The following is a 15,063-nucleotide window of genomic DNA, read 5'->3' on the forward strand; positions in this document are numbered from 1 at the left end:
ACTGGATTCCTGCAACAACATTGTTCACTGCAGATCTGCAGTTGAGCTCACCTTTAATGGTGCAGCATAACGCCTTATTCAATAAAAATCTTTGCAAACCTTAACCCAAGGGTAGGCAACTCCAATCATTGAATGCCACAAACAGGTCAGGTTTTCAGGATATTCACAATGAATATGCAGGAAATAGATTCATTGTGGATATCATGAAAACCTGATCTATTTGTGGCACTCCAGGACTGGAGTTGCCTTCCCCTGCCCTAACCCTAACTAAGAGAACAATTGAGAGAAACGGAGGAACTTGGACATTTTAAATGTGGACAATGCCAACATTGTGCCAATTGCACTGAAGGTACAGTTTGAATGGATCCTGTCACTGAATATAGAATTAAAAGGAAATCTCACACAGACTGTTCTTCTACATATGCATGCAGTACATGCTCTCATATGCCCATGTCAGAAGGTCTATGTTGGCATACCACTTGAGCAATACGCATACGTTTAAGTGAACATAAATCCCATTTAAAGAATGAAAACCTTTCAGCCCCCATAGTACAACACTGCATAGATCATGATCATGATTTTGCACAGCTACATTGGACAATAATTGACCAAGTATGGAATCTGATTAGAGGTGGAGACAGGCTAGCAAAATTAAATTATAAAGAGGCATTTTGGATCTTCACTCTAAATAAGAAAACACCAGGGGGGTGGGGGTTTGAATGAGGAATTGGATTTGTTATCATTAGTATAGATGCGCAGAATGACATACTACCAGGTAGCATTCCAGTGATTGGTGTTGATCGAGTTCAGTGGTAGCAATTGGGTAGTTCATACTCACCATTTGAATATATATTAGTGACTAAAAGAAACAACATGGCGTCCGTAACATTGAATGAATGAAGCTGGTAAAGTGGTATGGATATGGAAAGGCTCAAGTTAACCGATGGAGTAAATAGGAACATCCCCTGAGGAAAGACAATTGATGTCCGAAACGAGGCCCTGTTGGGAGGCAGCAAATTCTCAGTCACATCGAAGAATATACTTGGAGCTATGAGACGGCTCGAGAGCAAGTTTTGCGACTAACACAAAGCTACATTCTGCTACCAATACAAAGATAAATTCTTGATATGTGTTTAAAGATTAACATTTTAGAAGTGAGTGCACATTGTTTTGGTGGTTAAAAAATAAAAAAAATATTTTTCATTCACATAACTTCCTATCACGCTCACAAACATACAGTTGATGGATGGAGGTTGGTTGGTTAATGATTAAAGAAACATAAATTCATTACTGGTAGTAATGCTTAAATCATATGAAACCAGCCACCTCTTCCATATATAACTTAGTAGGAGATTGTTGATAGCTACAGCATATTTTGCGTTTCAAATCATGTTGAGTAATTCTTATAAAAAGAGATTGTGGTTGAAGGTGTTTATAGATTAGGTTGTTCTAACGCCACTCAGAGCTTGGCAGGTGCCCTGACTTCGGTTCTCTTTCTTGACTGACTTAGAAAGTATTGGTTCAGTTAATAGCTGATAGGCTTTTATTGACAACACTTGTTTAGCTTTTATAACAAATACTTTTCCCAGGCCAAGTGCACAAATAGCGAGACATGCCACCAGCAACAGTAACATTTCATAAAGCACTGGCACTGTGAACAGAAGGCGTTGTAGCCAATCAAGCCATTTGATTGGCTAAAGATCCTCTGGCACTTTATAATTGCTTCGGTAAAGTATGGAAAAAAGCTTCACAGTTATAAAATGAATGAAAATATAGATTGAGAAACAGCATAGAATCAAGGGCTCCAGCGTACCACAATTCTGTGATTGGAATAAATGATGCAGAATGTACCTTTTATTGCAGAATCCTGGCCATGGGCCTTTTCCATGCTGTTTGTAGGGGATTCCCTTCCTGTCCCTTTCAACTTTTGCTCTCATCTTTCTTCCCTATAGCAGCCACTCTAGTCTCATCCACTCTCTTTCCAACTGCCCCTGCTGCAGGTTTCCTGCCCTGTCAATGCCTCTTGCTATCATTTCCATGGTGCTTCAGCCACTCAGAATTCTCCACAGGAGGGTCACTTGATGGCAGCCAGAGCAGGAGGACACAAATGCAGCAGCTCCATGAGGGAGAGGCTTTAAAACCTGGAATGCATGCAACAAGTACTCGGTGTTGGAGCTAAAACTAGGGAGACAGCACAGGCAAGAAAGCTGCACAACTGGAGACGAAGCAGAAACTTGGGAAATTTAAAAGAAATTCCAAAGAGCCTGGCATAGCCGAAATGCCAGCCTTGGTGACATTCTTGCTGGAAGTGGGATGAGAAAGACAAAGAGATCATTGCCAGGAACCCCTGCTGAATTATAGCTAGTATGGGTTGCCAGATAAGAATGCCAAAAGGCATTAAATGAAATAATGGAAATCGCCTTTGTTTAGTAGGATATGAAGAAAAATAGCAGGAGGCTGAAAGGAAGATTTCTGTGTTGGAAGATAAGATGGACAGTTTGGGGAACGGTAAGCAACAGCTGATTGATTAAGCAAATGGAGGCAGAGGTGAATGTAATATCCTTCTGCCTATTTACTCTGCAGAGAGTTCCTGGCTCCAGAACTGGCCTGGCAGGAGTCCCCCCTCAGTCAGACTTTGTCGGTCCTTGCGTTCTTGGGATCTGGTGCTTCCTTCTGAGGAAAGTGTTAGTGGCTGAGATTTCCTTCCCTTCACCCCAGTAAAAAAACAGATGGGACTGTGAACAGGGCTGGCAGTATTTACACATATCTACAAGTTTTATTAGATATATAATCATATACATTTCTACATGATTATGTACATTGCTACAGGAAACCAAAGAACACATTTATCTGCTTGTGCATATTAGGCTCAGATTATACATTTCTACAAGATAGCAAGCACATTCATCTATTTAGGGGTGTTAATCCCCACAGAATACCACCATATAGAATAGGCGGGACCTCTTGTGTGCCGTTATCTTCCCCCCTTTACCCCAAGTCTCACCCATGTGAAGAAATGCAACCAGGCTGGTGGATACTACTGGTCATGGGAATGTCTGTGCTGCTGCCATCTCCTCTGCTCCATTTCTGCCCTGCTCTACTGATGGATTTGCATCCTCCTGGGGGACCTGATTCTACTTTCTGATCACATGCCCTCCTCAGGGACCCAACTCTGCCTCCTGATCCACTCCTGGGGTCTCTGCCTCCTGATCCACTCCTGGGGGACCCGGCATTGCCTCCCAATCTGCCACTTCAGTCTGCACCCTACTGGGGGACCCAATGTTGCCTCCCAATCAGCCAAAAGTCCCAAGACCTCCTGAGGGACCTCCTGTAGTCTCTTGATCTGCTTCTGGGGCCTATACCCTCCTGGAGGACAATCAATGTCACCTCCCAACCTGCCGTTAGGATCCGCATTTCTTGGGGGACCTGATGTTGTCTCCTGATTAGGTTCTGAGGTCTACAGCCTCCTTGGGAATATGATATTGCCTCCCAACCTACCGATAGGGTCCCTGTCCTCCTGTGGAACCCAACATCACCTCTTGATCTGCTGCTAGGGATTTGTTCTCTTGGGAGACCCAGCATCACCTCTCTACAGCCAATGTCCTTAATCTTTTCTTCTTAAGTAGGAGGGGTTTCCTTGCTTGGGTTTATAACTTATCTAGACTCAAGGTTTGTTATTATTCAGTGATTATAGCTCTTAATGACTCCAGCTCAACTAAGCCTATAACCTGTTTTTCACTTTTACCAAGACTGGAGGAACCATCTCTTTTCAGCTACATAGCTAAGATCAAGACAGTATTATGGAAAGAAGAAAAACCACAGGCTCTTCCATCCTGCCTTGCCTTGTTTTCTACTTTGAGAACCAGGTACCCAAAGGTTCTGACCCCCTTTGTCATTCAGATGAGAGTCTGTTTGTTTGATGGGGTTGTCTTTCAGTACACTTCCCACATAAATCCCTTTTTCAGGCAGAGTTTTGCAATTTAAGGCTTTTTCAGTCAAATTCCTACAATTTTACACTTTGCCATTATTCGTTTATGGAGTAATATTTAATTGTTAAGTCAGGGGGCTAACACATGCAAATCCCTTAATCTGAAACTCTGACCCATTTCTTCAATAGTCATTTGATTAGCTCCAGAATAGGTCTGATAACCTTTTCATTCAGACTGGTGGCTCACACTAAATATTTATTACTACAAATAAATATTGGAATTGTTTACCACTAGAATTATATATCATGTCAGATTATACATCTTTTCATAAACTACTGAAAGCCTACCTATTTAAAGAAGCTTTTATGCTATTATAAGAGGGATGATCATATTTGATTATTATGAGCACACCCTGTGATTAATAAATATATTTTTCATTTATATATGTTATATGTGATTTTGTGTTTTTGCATTGTTTGTATATGCTTATCAAATGTTTCTAATTGTTTTATTTGCTGTTATTACATGGTAATCCATCCAGAATAGAGATTCTGGTAATAGGGCGGAATAGAAATAACTATAAATAAATAAATACATGTTGCTGCATTGCCTTTCTCCTCTCCCCAGTTCATTTCAAATAGTAGCATGCTCTTTCTTCTCCTCCTAGGAAGGGGGTTTCACGAATGAAGCAAATGATCTTGAGAACTGAGCCAGGAGGAATATTATCGGCACATGGGAAATCCCAGAAGACTCAGAAGTAGAGTTTTTTTGTGGAACAATGGATCAGAACTTTGCTGAATGAGCAGAACATCTAAAACCTCTGATATCTGAAAGATCACATTGGTTTTCTATTGTTGCCCCTTAGTCTGGGGCTATCCTATGGCCTATAATTGCCAAAATCAGACAGAGACAAAATCAATATCCTCGCTTTAGCCAGGAAGAAGGGGACAGTTAGGCAGTAAGTTTGTAAATGGCTGCATACATCCTGCAGACATTACACCAGTTTTCAAAGGGAAAATAATATGTGCATACTTTCCCTTTGAAAATTAACCCATGTCCCACCAAAACTACCCACACATTTTTACACCTGGCAATTTGTGCTGAGTAGTTTTTATGGGAAAACATTCGCACATACTTTTGAGAATCCAAAAGTCTGTGCATAATTGGAAATCCCCCTCCCCAATCTCATCCTGGGAACGCCTGTGCTAACAACAACTCAGAAACCTTAAAGTCCAGTATGCAATGTTTGTCCCTACTCTAAAGAGTGAAAGTTGAAGGGAGAGTTAATTTCTCCACTGGCCTGCAGGAAGCATGAGGAGGGGTGGAATGCTGTGTTTGCAAGGTAAAACTCTCCTGTTTTTCTGAATGGCCCTTGAGAGTCCCACTAAAATGAGAGTCTATGCTCTAGTCTGAAAATGATATGTAAAAATCACCAGAACTAAAACAGACTTTTGAAAGATTTGAAAAGATCCTCTACAGAACAGAGGTGGTGATTAAGGGAGTCATTTTCAAAAGGATTTATGCGCATAAACTTTGGTATTATGAGCGTAAAAGGCCTGTTAAAAATTAACAAGTAGACGTAACTTTGTTTGTGTGTGTCGCCATTGGTTACACGCACATCCGCAAACTTTCTAAGCAGATTTATGTGCTTTGGCCATGCCCTCCCTGACCCCTTCAGTACGCCTTGACTTATGTGCACATAGGGCTTTTGATCTTGCTACAGCTCGAGACAGGGTGTGAATAGCACCTCCACAGTGAAAAGATTAGTAAGAACAGTAACTGAACAGAATGTAACTGACACACAATACAGAGGGCAGCCAATAAGAAATAAATAAAAAAATATTCCCTTCTTCCTTGAACTCCCTTAAATACAACAATGCTACCCTGTGGCCTTAAATAGATTGCAGGATTTAACTTACGGCTATTGCATATCTCAAGAAAATGTATGTGCACACTTCCACAACATGCGTCCTTATACAAGGAGATATTCCTAGGGGCATAACTTGGTTGGGGGAGAAAACTGTACACATATTTCATTTTAAAAAAATGATGTACCAATATACTCAAATGTGTACTTTATTCTTTCATTAGAGATTACTTAAGGTACATGCGTAATTTTTTTCCCTCATAACCACCCAATCTTCAAAAACAACCTATGCAGATAGCTTCTGTTTGAAAATCAAGTTGGTTTGTAATATGGGCTAAAAGTTAGGTAAATAGTTTGGCAGATGCCTCATTAAAAATGTATCCCAAACATTTGAAACAGGAGAACCCAACTGACTACGGAGAAAGGCACCGTGCTGAGAAAGGGATGGATGGGTCAAGTGTTACCTGCCACTGAAAACTAATTCCAAGGGAGTTGCCTGCCTTATTCAGAAGAGAACTAAGATGCAGCACAGGCTGGCCAGGCCTCCTGCTACTCTTTTCCATGGGCATGTGTCTGCTGTCAGTAAGTCATGGGAACTGCAAGGCCTGGCTGGCAGTGGTGTTCATTCAACAACACAGCAAACTCAGCCATCACAAAAGGGCCGGAAAGAAACAAAACAGCAAAAAACAAACAAACAACAACACCCCCCCCCCCACACACACACACAAATAACTAGTTCTTACCCAGCACTTGCTGAGAATTCTAGTCCTTCCCTTCCTTATCAGGATTTGGACAATGCTGTCCACCCTCTGTTACTACTAATACTGTAGCACTACAAGACATACAAAAAGACAGTCCCTGCTCAATAGAGCTTACAATCTAATAGGTGTCAACTCAGTAATGCAGGGGATAGGGGGCAGAGAGGTACCTTACTTTCTGGCAGGGTTTTAAGACCAGATGGCAAGGAAGGAATTATTTTCTCATGATAGTGGAGGTAGGTTCCAGGTCCTGGGTGTTTGCTTTCTGCATTGGCATGGAAGTTGTGTGCGCCCAACCCACTCCACCCAAGTCTAGTTCTTTTAAAGGCTTAAGTCCCCTTAAAGAAAACAACAGCACAAAGCCCATAACACAGTTAATTTAAAACAGTTGTCCGCTTGTGAAATGAGGAGAGCGGGAGGGGGATAATATGGTGACATTTCTTGCGGTAGCAGACATACCGTATTCCGAGGTGCTCTTTCCTCAGTACTATGACATGTCAGGCAGAGAATATGATGATATATTAGTGTGCTCACAGCTCCCATGTCATGACATTGGGAAGAGGGGCCTCTATGGCGGGAGAAACGTAATGCTGCTGTCTTCCGAAAGTTTGTATCTCAATTCCTGCAATAATTTGAACACTTTTATGGAGAACTGGGAGTGGGAGTTATTACAAGGTGGGGAACAAAATGACACCATTTTGCCTCCTCACAGTTGTTAAGCCTCAAATGCTGTTCATGCCTATTTTAGAGGAAAAGTAAAATACATTTTGGTCATCGTTTTGTGCTTGCCAGGTTATACAATCGCTATTGGAATTTTTAAAAACAATTTTCCTACAGCTTCCCACCATAGAATCGATAAAATAAACACTAGCGATTTGCAGTTGCTGTACCGTATTTGTTTACCCCTTACTTTCAGGATGAAACTTTCTGGTATGAGTCACCTGTGTGCAGTCATGCTGCGTTTAGCCCTTAGCCTGTGCTGCATTAAAATATCTAAAAAAATCTATAGAGACGGAACAAGCAGCGTAATAAATAGCTAAGAACGATGATAACTTCAACAAACAAAAAGGTATGGCAGTTGCCAGCTGGATATGTATTGTTTCTGCACAGTACCGCAGGGGAATTGTGGTAATATCTGTGGAGCACTATGCTAGAAGCCCAACATATGGTAGATATCCGTGCAGACGCAACCCTGCTGTTACCTAGAAAACTGTCATTGCTCAACAAACCGGAAAAAGAAGAGCTGGTGCTTGCTTGCCTCCTGTTCCTAAACTGGGGGCATTGTCGTGTGAGCTGATACTGCATTCTCTATGGCATGGGTTCTTGCAAGTTTTGGAGAAAACATTCAGTTGTAAAATTCTCCTAGAAAGTAGACAACTAGAGCTATAATTTATGCCTGGGGGGGAAGGCATGTGTATCCATACACCATCAACTGGAGAGGAAACCTTTGGATTTGCACTAGAAAACACTCTGCTGGAAGAAGAAAATGAGAACTTGAAAGGGAACAGTCAAAAACTAACAGGGTCCATTTTCAGCCACTGTGCGGCTCGGCTAGTTAGCCGGATAAACTTATCCGGCTAACTAGCAGGGTATATTCAGTGGCTCAGTGCCACCACTGAATATACCCAGCTACCTTGAAGTTATCTGGTTATGTCTAACCGCCTAACTTTAGGACAGCTCTACGGCCGGAGTAGAGTTAGCCGCATAAGTTACACAGCTAACTCCGAATATCAGAATTGGCCACATAACTTATGCGACTAATGTTGCTTTGTCCGGAAACGCCTCTCACTCGCCCACGGAAAGCCCCCAACTTTTGTGACTAAATTCTAGCCGCATAACTTGCTGGGTATCAATTTAGCCGGATAACACACATATGCCCTCTCATACATGCAAACACACACATTTGCTCTCTCATACAGGCACACACACAGACATGCCATCTTTCATACATACACACACAGACATGCCCTCTCATACAAGCATACAAACACAGAGACATGCTTTCTCTCTCGTACATGCACACAAACACACACACACACACACACACACACACACACACACATGCTCTCTCACTCACTTCCCCTCCCCTGTTAGCACAAGGCCAACAGTTACAGCAACAGCCTCATCCTTCAGCCCCTGCAGCCTACGGTGCTCTTCCTCTTTCTTCAGGCCTGCGGGGGCTGACGCGTCTCTGCCTCCTGCGCAACTTCCTATAGCCGAGCAGGAACCGGGGCTGACATTATGGTTTCCCGAGCGGGCAGGGCCATGCTGGTCAGCTGCTGCTGCTCTTCACTGCAGCACGGCCCGGGCCAGTACCGCATCTTCTTGCAGCGAGGAAGCGCTCTTCTTCTTCTGGTCTCTCCCTCTTCCCGCCCCCGCGGGACCACTCTGTGGTGCGTTCTCTTCCAGCTGTGCGGGCGGGAAGAAGGAGAGGCCATGCCGATGCCACCCCGACCGGTGGCACCTTAGGCAGTCATCTAGTTCGTCTAGTGCTTCCAGTGGCCCTGCTCATGCATGCTATGTTAAACCCATTTTCCTGCTGCCACCTTTCCAGCTTTATCAGAAAAAGTTCAGTACATTTAACCTTTTTATGGCTAGGTAACTTTGCATGCTGGTGGCTCAGGGCTTCCTGATCTGGATCTTGGCTCCTGTCCTTTTTTAGTAAGAGTAATTGCTGCTTGGAATTACATGAGGTAGTTTAGAAGGCTTTATCCAGGTCTGGACAAAGAGTATCACAGCTACAGGGATTTTTATTGTATATTTATCTGAATAGTTTACTACCACTGTTACACTGAAGCTTGCTCTACATTTTGTTTCAGAATTCAAAAATTCAAAGAGTAAGATCCTTATGTTGTGTGTGTGTACATGCGTGTGTATGTATATACATCCATCCATTAAGGCCAATATTAAAAAAGCTGAGCATCAAAATTTAGGCACCTAAGCTAAGAGTCTAAGTTAGATGCCTAATTTCAGTTGAATTTAGGACCTTGAGGGCTGATTTTCAAAAGCATTTACGCACTTAAAACTGGGTTTTACATGTATAAATTGTGACATAGCGAGGTCCCGCTCTCAACCCATATTATTTATTTATTTATTTAAAACTTTTCTATACCGACATTCATATAAATATCACATTGGGTAACTCGGGTAGCATAACATGGAAAAGAGGCAAAGTTACAATGAACAGGGGAAAATAACTTGGAAGTATGAGAAGTCGGAGTAAAAGGAGATTAAGTAGTAAAGAGGTAAGGGTGATTAGCTAGGTCATAATTGGACTAACTGGAAGGGCAAACGGGGGTCAACTGTTAGTTCAATGGTTATATACAATGGTTTATATATAAAGGTTTATGTACAATGGATTATATACAATGGTTATATACAGTTAAGGGGTAAAAGGTATTTAAGTACACAGAGGGATAGGGGACTAACTAGGGAGGGGAGGGGCGATGGGAGAATGATGGAAGCGGAGGAGAAGCGTAGTGAAAGATGTGGCAATGTGAAGGCTTGTTTAAACAGCCAAGTTTTTAGTTTTTTTTAAAGGTTTGGGTATAGTGTTCTAGGCGTAGATCTGGAGGCATGGAGTTCCATAACGTAGGTCCTGCTAAGGAAAGGCCTGTGAAGTGGAACAGCTTGGGGGGATGGTGTGTGGAGGGATCCTTTGTAAGCTGATCTGATGGGGTCTGTTAGATGTATAGTATTGTAAAGAATCATTTAGCCAATGAGTGTGTTGGTTGTGAAGTGACTTGTGGAGGACAGTGAGGCTCTTATGGATTATTCTAAAGCGGATAGGGAGCCAGTGGAGATCTTTGAGAATAGGGGTGATGTGCTCTTTTTTGCGGTTATTAGTGAGGAATCTGGCCGCGATGTTTTGGAGCATTTGGAAGGGTTTAATGATATTCATAGGGAGGCCTAGGAGTAGAGAGTTGCAATAGTCGATTTTTGAAAATAGTGTGGCTTGAAGGACTGTACGAAAGTCTTTGAAGTGGAGGAGGGGTTTTAATTTTTTTAGAACTTGGAGTTTAAAGAAGCCGTCTTTTATTGTGGAGTTACTGAATTTTTTTAGGTTCAGCTGGTTGCCCAGAATGACACCTAGGTCTTTTACTTGGCTGGCGGTCGATGCGGCCGGGTCGGGAGGGGAGGGGTGATTACAGAAAGACACACGGAGCCATAGAGCCAGACTCAAGGAAAGGGAACTCAGAGTGAGGCTCCAGCACGAGGGCCCAGGGCAATCTAAGGCATTGAGGTTGTATCTAGGTCAGAAGAAGGCTGAGGGTGGAGGACCTGGTCACTTAGGCATCCCACCTGCATCAGCAGGCAGGGAATTAGGACCCGACCAATCCTGGGATAAGCCGTTCACTGAAACCGAGGCTTATAAACCCCCCTCAGCAGCAGGCCGAGCTCTCTATGAAGGAGATGGAGGTGGACCAGACACCAGCGCAGACCTGCACAGAGGAGAATTATGAGATGGACATTGACTAAGTTCAATCTTGTGATAAACTGAACTGATGGCGAATTAGATTAATTCCAAGACAAGTTGTTGTATAACCTCAGGCATAAGAGAGCATACATTTATTTTTGAGTTTTGCTTCCTTTTGTTTTCTCTTGTTAAGCTGGGGTTGAGGAAAAGCTGTTATACAGCCTCTGGTTGGTAAGAACAACTTGTGGGGGAGGGAGGTGAGAGAGTTATTCTGAGCACCTTCCCAGTACTTGTAGCTGGGAGTTCATAAAGTGACCCTGGACCAGGCCTTTTCCCCTTTCTGTCAGGCCGATACAGTACAGTGCGCTCCGGTGGAGCACACTGTTAACCCGCGTTTGGAAGCGCTAGCTTTACCCCTTATTCAGTAAGGGGTAATAGAGCGTCGAAAACACGCATCCAACCCCCCCCCCCCCCCCCGAAACTAATAGCGCCCACAACATGCAAATGCATGTTGATGGCCCTATTAATTATTCCCATGCGATTCAGTAAGTAAAATGTGCAGCCAAGCCACACATTTTACTTTCAGAAATTAGCGCCTACCCAAAGGTAGGCGTTAATTTCTGCCGGCACCAGGAAAGTGCACAGAAATGCAATAAAAACTGCTTTTCTGTACACCCTTCGACTTAATATCATGGCAATATTAAGTCGGAGGTCCCAAAAGTTAAAAATAATTAAAAATAAAAAAAAATAAAAAAATTTTAAATTGGCCCACGGCTCGTAGGTTGAAAACCGGACACTCAATTTTGCTGGCGTCCGGTTTCCGAACACGCTGACAGCTCTCCTGTGCATGCGATTTAGTATCGGCCCGCATGCAATAGCTTTTACCCACTTTAAGTGCAGTTAATATGGATACTTATTTATTTATAGAATTTATATTCCGCAATCTCTCAGCAACGCTGTCCTATGACTTTTGAAAATTGCTACGATAGTACGTTACATTTACATGCATAAGTCCTTTGAAAATTCACCTGTATGTTTTCAGCTGAAGATTCACCCAATTTTAGTCACTTAAAAACTTAGAAAACTTAAAATTTAGGATTGCAATTCATTTTCCTAGATTTAGGCTACTAACAGAATCATTTATCAAATTGCGTTGAGGGCCTAACAAGCATGCAAATTTCAAATTGAATATGTAGATGGGAGGAGTTAATGAAAGTTAAGTTCTTCTAGCGTAATTTGTGCTGAATTAACGCGCAATAACATGGGTTTTAACGTCAGAAATAGCAGATTTGTTTTGCGGTAAAGGGGCCAAAACGTTTTTATTGCAAGACAGTGACTGTTATCGCAGTTCACGGCTATTATCGTGAGCGATAAAATGAGGCCTTTTATCAGACACACCTACCAATCAGTCCTGGGCCAATGAATACACCTTTTCTTACCTGGCCTGTATTCCTAAAGCTACTATGTTTGGGGCAAGTTTACTTGCAGTGGGATACTGGCTGCTTCAGGATTCCTGGTGCAGACAACAAGAACAACCGCAACAACAAGCAAGGGAGGTTATAACCTCTTCTAGGGAAGTCGCTGCACTGGAGCCACCACCGCTGGCCGTACAAGGAGAGCGTCAGGGCCCACGGCAGTGCTTGCTACACGGGCGGGCACGGCGCAGATAGAGAGAGTGCATCTTTCCTCCCAGAACCACATTGCTGGGCATGCTAGAAGAATATGTGGTTAGCAGGTATCGCCTCAGCAATCAGGCTATCCTGGAATCATATGAAGAAATCAAAGGGGATCTGGATCCGGTCACGGAAAAGTCCCCACGCTATATACCAGGCCTCACCAAAATATTGTCCACCCTGCATTTCATGGCAGCTGGCTCCTTCCAAACGATAGCAGGGGTCATCGGGGGAATGTCCCAAACCTCTTTTTCCCGCTGTCTGGGCTAGGTCGTAACAGCTGTACGTGACATAGCATTCCCTCCTGACAGGCAGGACTTGATGGAAGTGAAGAGAGGCTTTTATGCCATTGCCAACTTTCTGAATGTTCTGGGAGCTACCGATTATACTCACATAAACATCATCCCACCCCGTCGCAGGGAGGAGATCTACCACAACAGAAAGCTTTTCCACTAAATCAAAGTGCAAGTGAACTTTGACACTTGGCTGCGCATCCTCCACATGGTGGCCAGGTACCCAGGAGCCACACACGATTCCTTTATAGTTGGACAATCCACCCTGTTTGAAAATTTTGAGGATGACCTCTATGAGGACGGTTGGCTTGTAGGTATGACACATGCTTTTTCCTCAATTCCCTCTCCAGCTATATCTTTCCAGACAAGTGCACGGTCACGGTGGGGGGGGGGGGGGGGGGGGGGGGGGGGGGGGCGCTGTGGGGGATGTGACAGCATTAGGTACATGACAAGTGGCTTGTACCGTTAGGTCTACAAGCAGCTGCACCAGGGCCCGGCTTTCCCTCTCCATGCTGGAGAGGCCTGCTAATGATGCGTGCCCAAACAATGCACCTGCCACAAAGACCAGCCACTACACACACTTTCTACAGGTTCACTTTAAGCAATAGGTTTTTCTAATCCTCCCATTTGGAGCAGTTGAAATCTCACTTGTTAATCACAACCTTTTAGCGTCCACACTGCAGGGACTCTCAGATCAGGTGTGCCCTGTTAGTGATCGGTCAGCCAGGATTTCAGCCACAGTTTGTCTTGACCATCACACTAGTAAAACAAATGCTGCAGCCTGTGCATTTAGGACCTAACATATTCACTGTGTCAGGTCAGACAAATGTGTATCTCTGGAGGTCATAGTGCAGAACAGCCAGGGACTTGCACAAGCACACCACCAGGTGGATGTTTTGCTGCTGTGACGTGTGCAGCTGTCATGTACAGCTTCAGTGTGAGAAGAGAGCTACAAACGGGTAGCGATAGCTTGGTAGTGAGTGACATGCACACATCTGGTAGGAACCCCAGATGCAGTTTCCCATTCTGGAAGATCTGACACAGCATAAGAAAGTGCTAAATTGTTCATATAGTGTCATAGAAAAAGGCACCATGGACTTTGGTTTGGGAAAAAGGCTTTTAAGGCTCATGCTAAACTAGAACTTAACTTCTATCATCTTAGAGCATGCTGTGGGTGGGCAACAATATCAGAAAGTCACAGTGGTGTGAGTGATGCAGCCTCTCTCTCTTTGCCGCAGGTTTGGGATACGGTTGCAGGACCTGGCTTCTCACCCCCATAGCTATTCCCAACACGCCGGTGGAGATGAGGTACAAGAGGCCTTATTTATTTATTTATTTATTTATAGATTCTTATATACCGCGGTACATATAGTTATACATCACCTCGGTTTACAGTGAAACAGTAAATTAGCAACAGGCTTTACATATAACAGGTTAAACAGAATAACATTTAACAGCTACAGGCTTTACAAAAATAATGGGTGTCATAGAACATACCTTTGGGGTTCTCAAAAGTAGATTTTGCTGTTTGGACAAAATGAGGGGAGCTTTAATGTATGCCCCACCCAGTGTAGTGGAGATAGTGCTGCTCTGCTATGTATTCCATAATCTCACTCAGTGCTATGGTATCCCAATAGACACACTTCCAGATCTACTCCAGGATCCCCATGTACATCCTCAGAAGCTGAGGACACCACGCTGCCTGGCATCCAGCTTCGGCAAAGCTTCATATAATGCTACTTTGCTTGTTAGACCTCAACTACCCCTTCTCCTTCCATGGAAGAGAGCCCAGCAGTGTATTTCTGGCTGCTCTCCTCTCTCTCTCTTTTACGCATTGTTCCTCTGTCTGTCTCACTGTGTCACGGAAACCATGTAGGCCTAGTTAGGCTACATTTGACAAAGGGGCAAAAGACTGTAGTACAAAAAGTGTACTCAAAGTAAAGATTATACCAGAGAGATGTGGCATGCATAATGTTTTCTGACTGATAGTGAGTCTAAAACTGCCATTTCTCACAATAGTGTTCATGTAGGACAAGGTGCACAGTGTAAATAGCTTGCTCTAACTTGCGCGTCTTTGCTTGGTGACCCTATACCTTGGACTGTCCTAGGCCTCTCATGTGGGAGAG

The sequence above is a fragment of the Rhinatrema bivittatum genome, chromosome 2 (genome assembly GCF_901001135.1).
Source record: "Rhinatrema bivittatum chromosome 2, aRhiBiv1.1, whole genome shotgun sequence".
Taxonomy (NCBI): Eukaryota; Metazoa; Chordata; class Amphibia; order Gymnophiona; family Rhinatrematidae; genus Rhinatrema; species Rhinatrema bivittatum.